Source organism: Engystomops pustulosus, chromosome 10 (genome assembly GCF_040894005.1).
Source record: "Engystomops pustulosus chromosome 10, aEngPut4.maternal, whole genome shotgun sequence".
NCBI lineage: Eukaryota > Metazoa > Chordata > Amphibia > Anura > Leptodactylidae > Engystomops > Engystomops pustulosus.
Genome location: NC_092420.1, coordinates 92724238 through 92732903, shown reverse-complemented (window position 1 = coordinate 92732903; position 8666 = coordinate 92724238). Strand labels below are relative to the sequence as shown.

Below are 8666 nucleotides of genomic sequence, written 5' to 3'. Positions count from 1 at the left end.
GTTATGGTGCCCCCTGGTGTTGCATACTTGTTATGGTGCCCCCTGGTGTTGCATACTTGTTATGGTGCCCCCTGCTGTTGCATACTTGTTATGGCGCCTCCTGGTGTTGCATACTTGTTATGGTGCCCCCTGGTGTTGCATACTTGTTATGGTGCCCCCTGGTGTTACACACCTGTTATGGCGCCTCCTGGTGTTAAATACTTGTTATGGTGCCCCCTGGTGTTGCATACTTGTTATGGTGCCCCCTGGTGTTGCATACTTGTTATGGTGCCCCCTGGTGTTGCATACTTGTTATGGTGCCCCCTGGTGTTGCATACTTGTTATGGTGCCCCCTGGTGTTGCATACTTGTTATGGTGCCCCCTGGTGTTGCATACTTGTTATGGTGCCCCCTGGTGTTGCATACTTGTTATGGCGCCTCCTGGTGTTGCATACTTGTTATGGTGCCCCCTGGTGTTTCATACTTGTTATGGTGCCCCCTGGTGTTGCATACTTGTTATGGTGCCCCCTGGTGTTGCATACTTGTTATGGTGCCCCCTGGTGTTGCATACTTGTTATGGCGCCTCCTGGTGTTGCATACTTGTTATGGTGCCCCCTGGTGTTGCATACTTGTTATGGTGCCCCCTGGTGTTGCATACTTGTTATGGTGCCCCCTGGTGTTGCATACTTGTTATGGTGCCCCCTGGTGTTGCATACTTGTTATGGTGCCCCCTGGTGTTGCATACTTGTTATGGCGCCTCCTGGTGTTGCATACTTGTTATGGTGCCCCCTGGTGTTGCATACTTGTTATGGTGCCCCCTGGTGTTGCATACTTGTTATGGTGCCCCCTGGTGTTGCATACTTGTTATGGTGCCCCCTGGTGTTGCATACTTGTTATGGCGCCTCCTGGTGTTGCATACTTGTTATGGCGCCCCCTGGTGTTGCATACTTGTTATGGTGCCCCCTGGTGTTGCATACTTGTTATGGTGCCCCCTGGTGTTGCATACTTGTTATGGTGCCCCCTGGTGTTGCATACTTGTTATGGTGCCCCCTGGTGTTGCATACTTGTTATGGTGCCCCCTGGTGTTGCATACTTGTTATGGTGCCCCCTGGTGTTGCATACTTGTTATGGTGCCCCCTGGTGTTGCATACTTGTTATGGTGCCCCCTGGTGTTGCATACTTGTTATGGTGCCCCCTGGTGTTGCATACTTGTTATGGTGCCCCCTGGTGTTGCATACTTGTTATGGTGCCCCCTGGTGTTGCATACTTGTTATGGTGCCCCCTGGTGTTGCATACTTGTTATGGTGCCCCCTGGTGTTAAATACTTATGATGCCTCCTGATGTTACATACTTGTTATGGCGTCCCCTGTTGTCAAATATATGTTATGACACCCCCTGGTATTATATACAGGCGGACACCTGACTTACAGATGACCCCTAGTTACAGACAGACCACTCTTCCCACTGTGACCTCTGGTGAAGCTGTCTGAAAGCTTTACTTTAGTCTCAGACTCCAATGATCAGCTGTAATGTGTCTATAATGAAGATTTATTGATAATCCTTGGTCCAATTACAGCCAAAATGCAGAAACTCCAATTGTCACTGGACATTCCAGACACTCATTTGTCTGGATCTACAATTATAAAAAATACAGTTTCGACTTACATACAAATTCAACTTAAGAACAAACCTATGGAACCTATCCTGTATGTAACCCGGGGACTGCCTGTACTTATGATGCCTCCTGATGTTGAATACTTGTTGTGGTGCCCTCTGTTGTCAGATACATGTTATGACGCCCCCTGGTGTTACACACTTGTTATGGTGCCCCCTGGTATTATATATACCTTATGGTGCCCCCTGGTATTATATATACCTTATGGTGCCCCCTGGTATTATATATACCTTATGGTGCCCCTGGTATTATATACACGTTATGGTGCCCCCTGGTGTTGCATACTTGTTATGGTGCCCCCTGTTGTCATATACATTGGGGGTCATTTACTAAGGGCCCGATTCGCGTTTTCCCCGACGTGTTACCCGAATATGCCCCATTGGGGCAAATTTACTTACCCGGCCCATTCGCGATCCAGCGGCGCGTTTTCTGCTCTGGATTCGGGTCCGGACGGGATTTAAGAAGGTAGTTCTTCCGCCGTCCACCAGGTGGCGCTGCTGCGCTGAAAGTCATCTCATCGCGCCGGAATGCACCACCTCGGACCAGGTGAAGGTAAGCGCTCCCCAAGCGACACTTTTTCGGTTTTTAAATGCGGCGATTTTCCAAATACGTCGGGTTTTCGTTCGGCCACGCCCCCCGATATCCGTCGCGCGCATGCCGGCGCCGATGCGCCACAATCCGATCGCGTGCGCCACAATCCCGGGGCAATTCAGGTACAATCGGCGCAAATCGGAAATATTCTGGTAACACGTCGGGAAAACGCGAATCGGCCCCTTAGTAAATGATCCCCATTGTGTTCTCCATCACTTCTGGGAGAAAATACTAATATATGACATTTCCTTATCAATTCACTTATCACAGGTTTAAGAGCGACGGGTGAAGCGCGGATGTCAAGTAAGACGATAAGAGCAGCAGAACTCACGACGAATTATCCCTTCACCATCAGAATGGACCTGACGTTCACTGCAGAGTTGTCCCGGCAGGACTCCGCACAGCGCCAAGAGCTGGTCAAGAGGGTGGAGCTTTACGTAAGTCTGTGCTGAGCGCCTGTCAGTCTTTGGATCAGAACAAACAATCCCCTATCATCCGTATCACAGCCCAGACCCGGCGCTGTTATATCTACAAGCGAAACATCTCGTCTACAAGAACATTTCTGTATTTTCCTCTTGCAGGGGCTACAACTGATACAGACCCTGTTACCGGACTGCACGAAAGTGACTGTATCCAACCTAACGTAAGTGTCGCTTCCCATACACGGACCCTCTTTAACCCATTCACTGCCAGCCATTATGTGCACTGGCGTCCTTCTCTACTTGCAACCTTATAAAACAAGAGGATAAAAAAACACCTCCAAATCGTGGCCGGACACTCTAAATTATTGCAAAATGTTTCTAAAAACCTTTCCTATTAATCGGATACGTTCTTATCTTTATATAGATGAAGGACGGGGGAAGGGACTTTGGCTTCTGGTTCACTCGGTTTCTTTTATTTGTGCAGTCCTTTTCAGCACGGGACAATTTTCCGAATAAATGACATGACCTGTATAAATAAGGAAGAGAGAAGAAATCAGGAGCACCAGAAGCAGATGTGGCCCCGCCCCCAGTGCACCAGATTTCTCATAAAAATATAATTGAGTTTCCTCTATAATGAGAGATCGCTGGGAAAGGGAACGTTTGGAAAGCTGATACAGGGCTCTATACAGCGGGTCCAAACAGTAGAAGATAAACCGGCACGACCTCAATGTGGGGTTCCGGTCAGAATCCACTTCCCACCGGGTATTACGCTATGGGGGCTCAGCTCCAAGTCCATGCAGTCAGTCCTGCCTGAATTATATTGTCTAAACAGGCAGTCCCCGGGTTACATACAAGATAGGTTCTGTAGGTTTGTTCTTAAGTTGAATTTGTATGTAAGTCGGAACTGTATACTTTATAATTGTAAACCCAGCCACAATTTTTTGGGTCTCTGTGACATTTGAATTTTAAAAATGTTAGATTGTCATAAGAACCAGGATTAACACTAAAGCTTCATTATAGACATCATTTATAACTGTTACAGCTGATTATTGTAGCCTAGGACTAAAGTACAGTAAATTACCAAATTCCAGGGGTCTGTTTGTAACTAGGGGTCGTATGTAAGTCGGGTGTTCTTAAGTAGGGGACCGCCTGTACTGCGCTGTAGTAACTTGTAGGGTGATTTGAAAACCGATAGATAAGATGTAGATTTTATCCCCTCGCTTTCTCTGTCCGCAGGGAAGGATCTGTCGTTGCTTCTTGTTTGGCGACATTCCCGAATAACAGACACACGGATGAGGAAGTGCAGCGGACGTATGATCAGGCGGTCATGAGGAATTCCAGCACGATGGGAGACATTAAAGTCCTCCTCAATAACCCGACCACTACAGGTGGGTAATAGCAGAGACACCGGGGCATATACCTTATACATGGAGCTATAAACCGAATTAGCCACCCATTTAGAGAACTGCCATATAATGGTCTGGTCAGGATAAGCTCACACCACTGTCCAAACCTCCGTTAAAAAAAGGAAGGAAAAGAGGTTAAACGTATCCATTAAAAATCCCACTGACATCAATGTTAACTTTGTGTCATCCGTTATGTTGTGTTTAGGCTGGTATCCATTATCCATGCGTTTTTTGGACGGAAAAAATGACGGTGGCTGCAGTCTATTTTCTCCACTGACCCTAACGGATGAGATAAAATTGATGACAATGGGATTTTTTACTGATACGTTAAACCTTCGTTATTTACCCTTTTTTAACGGAGGTGTGATCTTAGCCTCACTTGTGGATTGTGTGACTTGTGGACGTACACATCAGACAGCATGGACAAGCAGAGCTGCAGTATAAAGCACGGAGGAGTCGCAGACCCTCGATTGAATTAAGAGGTGATATTCAGTCCACCTAAGGCTGCGTTCACACATTTACACAGCAACAACATTGCGTCCACCATCGCATTTACATTATGTAAACATCACAGATGCGTAAACTGAATGTTGATGCGATTAAACCATAACGTCAACCCAATGTTAACATGTTGTAAATGCCATTGAATTGTGTTTACAATGCTTTAGCAAACACAACGTGTGAATGCAGTCTAATACGACACCAGATGCTACTGAGCAAATGCCAAAAAGTTGTTTTTTATCATAACATTCCAAGAGCAAAAAAAAGGTGCAAATTCTGGGTTTATTGGGCATCTACCACCTCATCCACAGGTTATAATCTGTTGGTACCACATTATAGAGAGATGCCCTGTGATTTTTCTACATCCATCATGTCATTTCTGAGAAATTCCCATGTTCGGCTATATGCTAATGAGGCAGTTGGTGCACCCAGGTGGTGTCCTTAGCACCCAGAGCATTGCTATTCCTGCCTGGACAATCCCATCTCTGTCAGATAAGCAGGAGATTCGTCTTGTAAGAGGCATGAGGTGCCACTGGAAGAAGACAGAAGGACTTAGGTGGGAATAGCAGGTGCTGACGACACATCCAAGGTGTACTAACTGCCTCATTAGCATAAGGATTCAACTGGGAAACCGCATAACAGACAGAAATAATAAAGATATGTTGGAAATCAAAGTACATTTCTCTACAACGTGCTGCCGACAGATTTAGAATACAATACAATATAACTTTATTGATCCCTGTCAGGAGATTGCATAGTACATGCAGTGTCCGAGGCGGGACTACATATAAGCAAGCACACAAGAAACTCAAAAAAATCATGAATAGGAGGGGTAGTGGTCTGGGTTGTTGGGTTGGGGGGAATAGGTGACATAACAGATGACTGCAATCTACAGTAGTCAGGAGATAGGAGCCAGGACACTGCCAGACAACATGTCACTGCATATAGCGGAGCTAAAGTGCAGCCAACAGTGATTGATATGAGGGTGAGGCAAGCATCAAACCAGGCAGCGTCTTATACACATCTGTGAAGACGTCCTCATGCTGAAGGATAAAAAGATAGAATTTTTTGTTTGCCAACATCATTTATTCTGGATGTTATACTTACATGTTATACTTTCTATATTATATTCATTCAGCAACACCTACAACCCCAGAAAATAAACCTGGACGCAAACCCAGTAGAGCTTATCCATGTTGTCCACGTACCACAGCCAGAGCCAGTACAAGAGCCCTGCCCCCAATATCCGACTCCAGCACAACCATCAGCCCCAGTACTCCCAATACCGAAAACATCTGCAGCAGACCCAGTACAACAGCGGGACCCACCACTAGCATGGCAAGCGCTGGTACAACAGCGGGACCCACCACTAGCATGGCAAGCGCTGGTACAACAGCGGGACCCACCACTAGCATGGCAAGCGCTGGTACAACAGCGGGACCCACCACTAGCATGGCAAGCGCTGGTACAACAGCGGGACCCACCACTAGCATGGCAAGCGCTGGTACAACAGCGGGACCCACCACTAGCATGGCAAGCGCTGGTACAACAGCGGGACCCACCACTAGCATGGCAAGCGCTGGTACAACAGCGGGACCCACCACTAGCATGGCAAGCACTGGTACAACAGCGGGACCCACCACTAGCATGGCAAGCGCTGGTACAACAGCGGGACCCACCACTAGCATGGCAAGCGCTGGTACAACAGCGGGACCCACCACTAGCATGGCAAGCGCTGGTACAACAGCGGGACCCACCACTAGCATGGCAAGCGCTGGTACAACAGCGGGACCCACCACTAGCATGGCAAGCGCTGGTACAACAGCGGGACCCACCACTAGTATGGCAGGCTCTGGTACAACAGCGGGACCCACCACTAGCATGGCAAGCGCTGGTACAACAGCGGGACCCACCACTAGCATGGCAAGCGCTGGTACAACAGCGGGACCCACCACTAGCATGGCAAGCTCTGGTACAACAGCGGGACCCCTCGGATATAGCACAGCATCCTCACCTGGCATTACGAGATCTAGTACCACGCCATGGACTATCACTGAGAGAGCAACTGCTTCACCAAACACAGGATACAGTGCAGCTCCAGGATCTAACACCATCAGTGGATCTGTTAGACCTGACAAAACCAATGGTCAACAAGGTACAAACGATGCAACGAGCCAAGCCAACCCAACCGGTCAACAAGGTACAAACGATGCAACGAGCCAAGCCAACCCAACCGGTCAGCAAGGTACAAACATGCAAACAGCTCAACCCAACCCAACCGGTCAACAAGGTACAAACATGGAAACAGCTCAACCCAACCCAACCGGTCAACAAGGTACAACAGATCAAACACTGACCAGCATTACTACCCAGATCTTTTCATCAACTACACCAATGACTAGAACATTTCCACCACCGGGAGAATTATTTGTTGCTACTCTTCAGTTCAGAGTTCTGAATGTGGACATGAGCGATAACATGGAAAGCTTTAAGACATCTGTTGAATACCTGGCAAGTATCAAAAGTTACATCCACAGGGGCAATTGTGTAATACCAAGGGATTTTCTTTTTATTCACGGCAATTCCCTAAAATGAATTTCATGATCAATTTTTTACTTGATTGCTGCCACCACTAGGGGAACTATCTAAATACCAATGCAATGAGCTCCTTTTAATGGGGACTACAGGTCTGTATCAGTAAACTAGAACACCAAAGCCTATAAAAATATACAGTTATTTTACTAAGAAATCATCGTGAAATCTGTGGTGTTGCAGATTACGGCCCCTTCCACACTAGCGAGTGTGATGCAATGAACTCGCATCACACTCGCAACGCAAGCTGCCGGGAACGCACGGCCCGAACGCTGCACCGCGGGAGTGAACTCAGCATGTCAGTTCACTCCCGCGGTGCAGCGTTCGGGCCGTGCGTTCCCGGCAGCTTGCGTTGCGAGTGTGATGCGAGTTCATTGCATCACACTCGCTAGTGTGGAAGGGGCCTACTACTTTTACTACTATTATTACAAATTTTCTCTCCCCCATCCATGATACCGGGGATAGCATCTGGCACCCACTCTTTTCCCCATATTTACAGTTAGTGAGCACAACCTGTTCTCTTTTAGTTATTTTATTAAAACTACAAATTGGAAAACACAATGAAAAATCAATGAAAAAGTGGTACCAACATTGAGGATTCCTTAAGAGCTCAAACTAACTTGTAGCGTTTTGTCTTTGCAGCTTTTCCTAGTCTTTATGGCAGATCCCAGGTTCATAGCTGCAAAAATTGTCCTACTGAGGTAAGTTTCTCGTATTGTCAAATACAAAATGTGCTCTACTAGGTCTTGGTGTCTGGATGGAGCCTTGCACCATAGGAGCCCTGCACTCCGCTATCTCCATCAGTCATGTTAAGGCATTGCCACTTCATTCACATGTAACTTTAGAGACCGCTTGTTCTCATTACTATTGGGGTCTTGGTGATCAGTTAGTGGATAAAATAACTTTTATAAAGCAAATGTGATGAACCCTGGTGGTACCTGGTGGGGTTTGTCAAGTCCATGGACACTGGTAGCATCCTGACATGTAAATATGTTTCCTCATATAGCCTTCTATCCTGGTGAGGTAGGAAATGTTTCCCGTTCTCCTCTATGTCAGGGACAGTCTCCTCTTAGCACTCACATCATCACGGCCAACTTATTCCTAAATTTTCGAAGAGGATCGAGTGTAAGTCATTGAAAGCGTTTCAGACATGATTTGAACTTAGGACCCTTGTGGCTCACTGGTTATTAATACAAGTATAGTTTCCTAGAGATATAGGGTCCGGAGTTGAAATCATATCTACCGTATATACTCGAGTATAAGCCGACCCGAGTATAAGCCGAGGCCCCTAATTTTACCACAAAATACTGGGAAAACCTTTTGACTCGAGTATAAGCCGAGGGTGGGAAATGCATTGGTCACAGCCTCCCAGTATATAGCCAACAAGGCTCTGACCCAGTGTATATAGCCAGCCAGCCCCTGCCCCAGTGTATATAGCCTGCCAGACCCTGCCCCAGTGTATATAGCCTGCCAGACCCTGCCCCAGTGTATATAGCCTGCC

The 8666-nt window shown here is 47.1% G+C and overlaps 1 long non-coding RNA gene across 1 annotated transcript; it reads left to right on the top strand.

Moving 5' to 3' along the window:
* The first annotated feature begins 2825 nt into the window (after positions 1-2825).
* LOC140104947 (uncharacterized) lies at positions 2826-6189 on the top strand. The gene is made up of 3 exons (XR_011850461.1): positions 2826-2887; positions 3903-4054; positions 5712-6189. It is a non-coding gene; the product is annotated as an uncharacterized lncRNA (long non-coding RNA).
* Positions 6190-8666: the final 2477 nt, after the last annotated feature.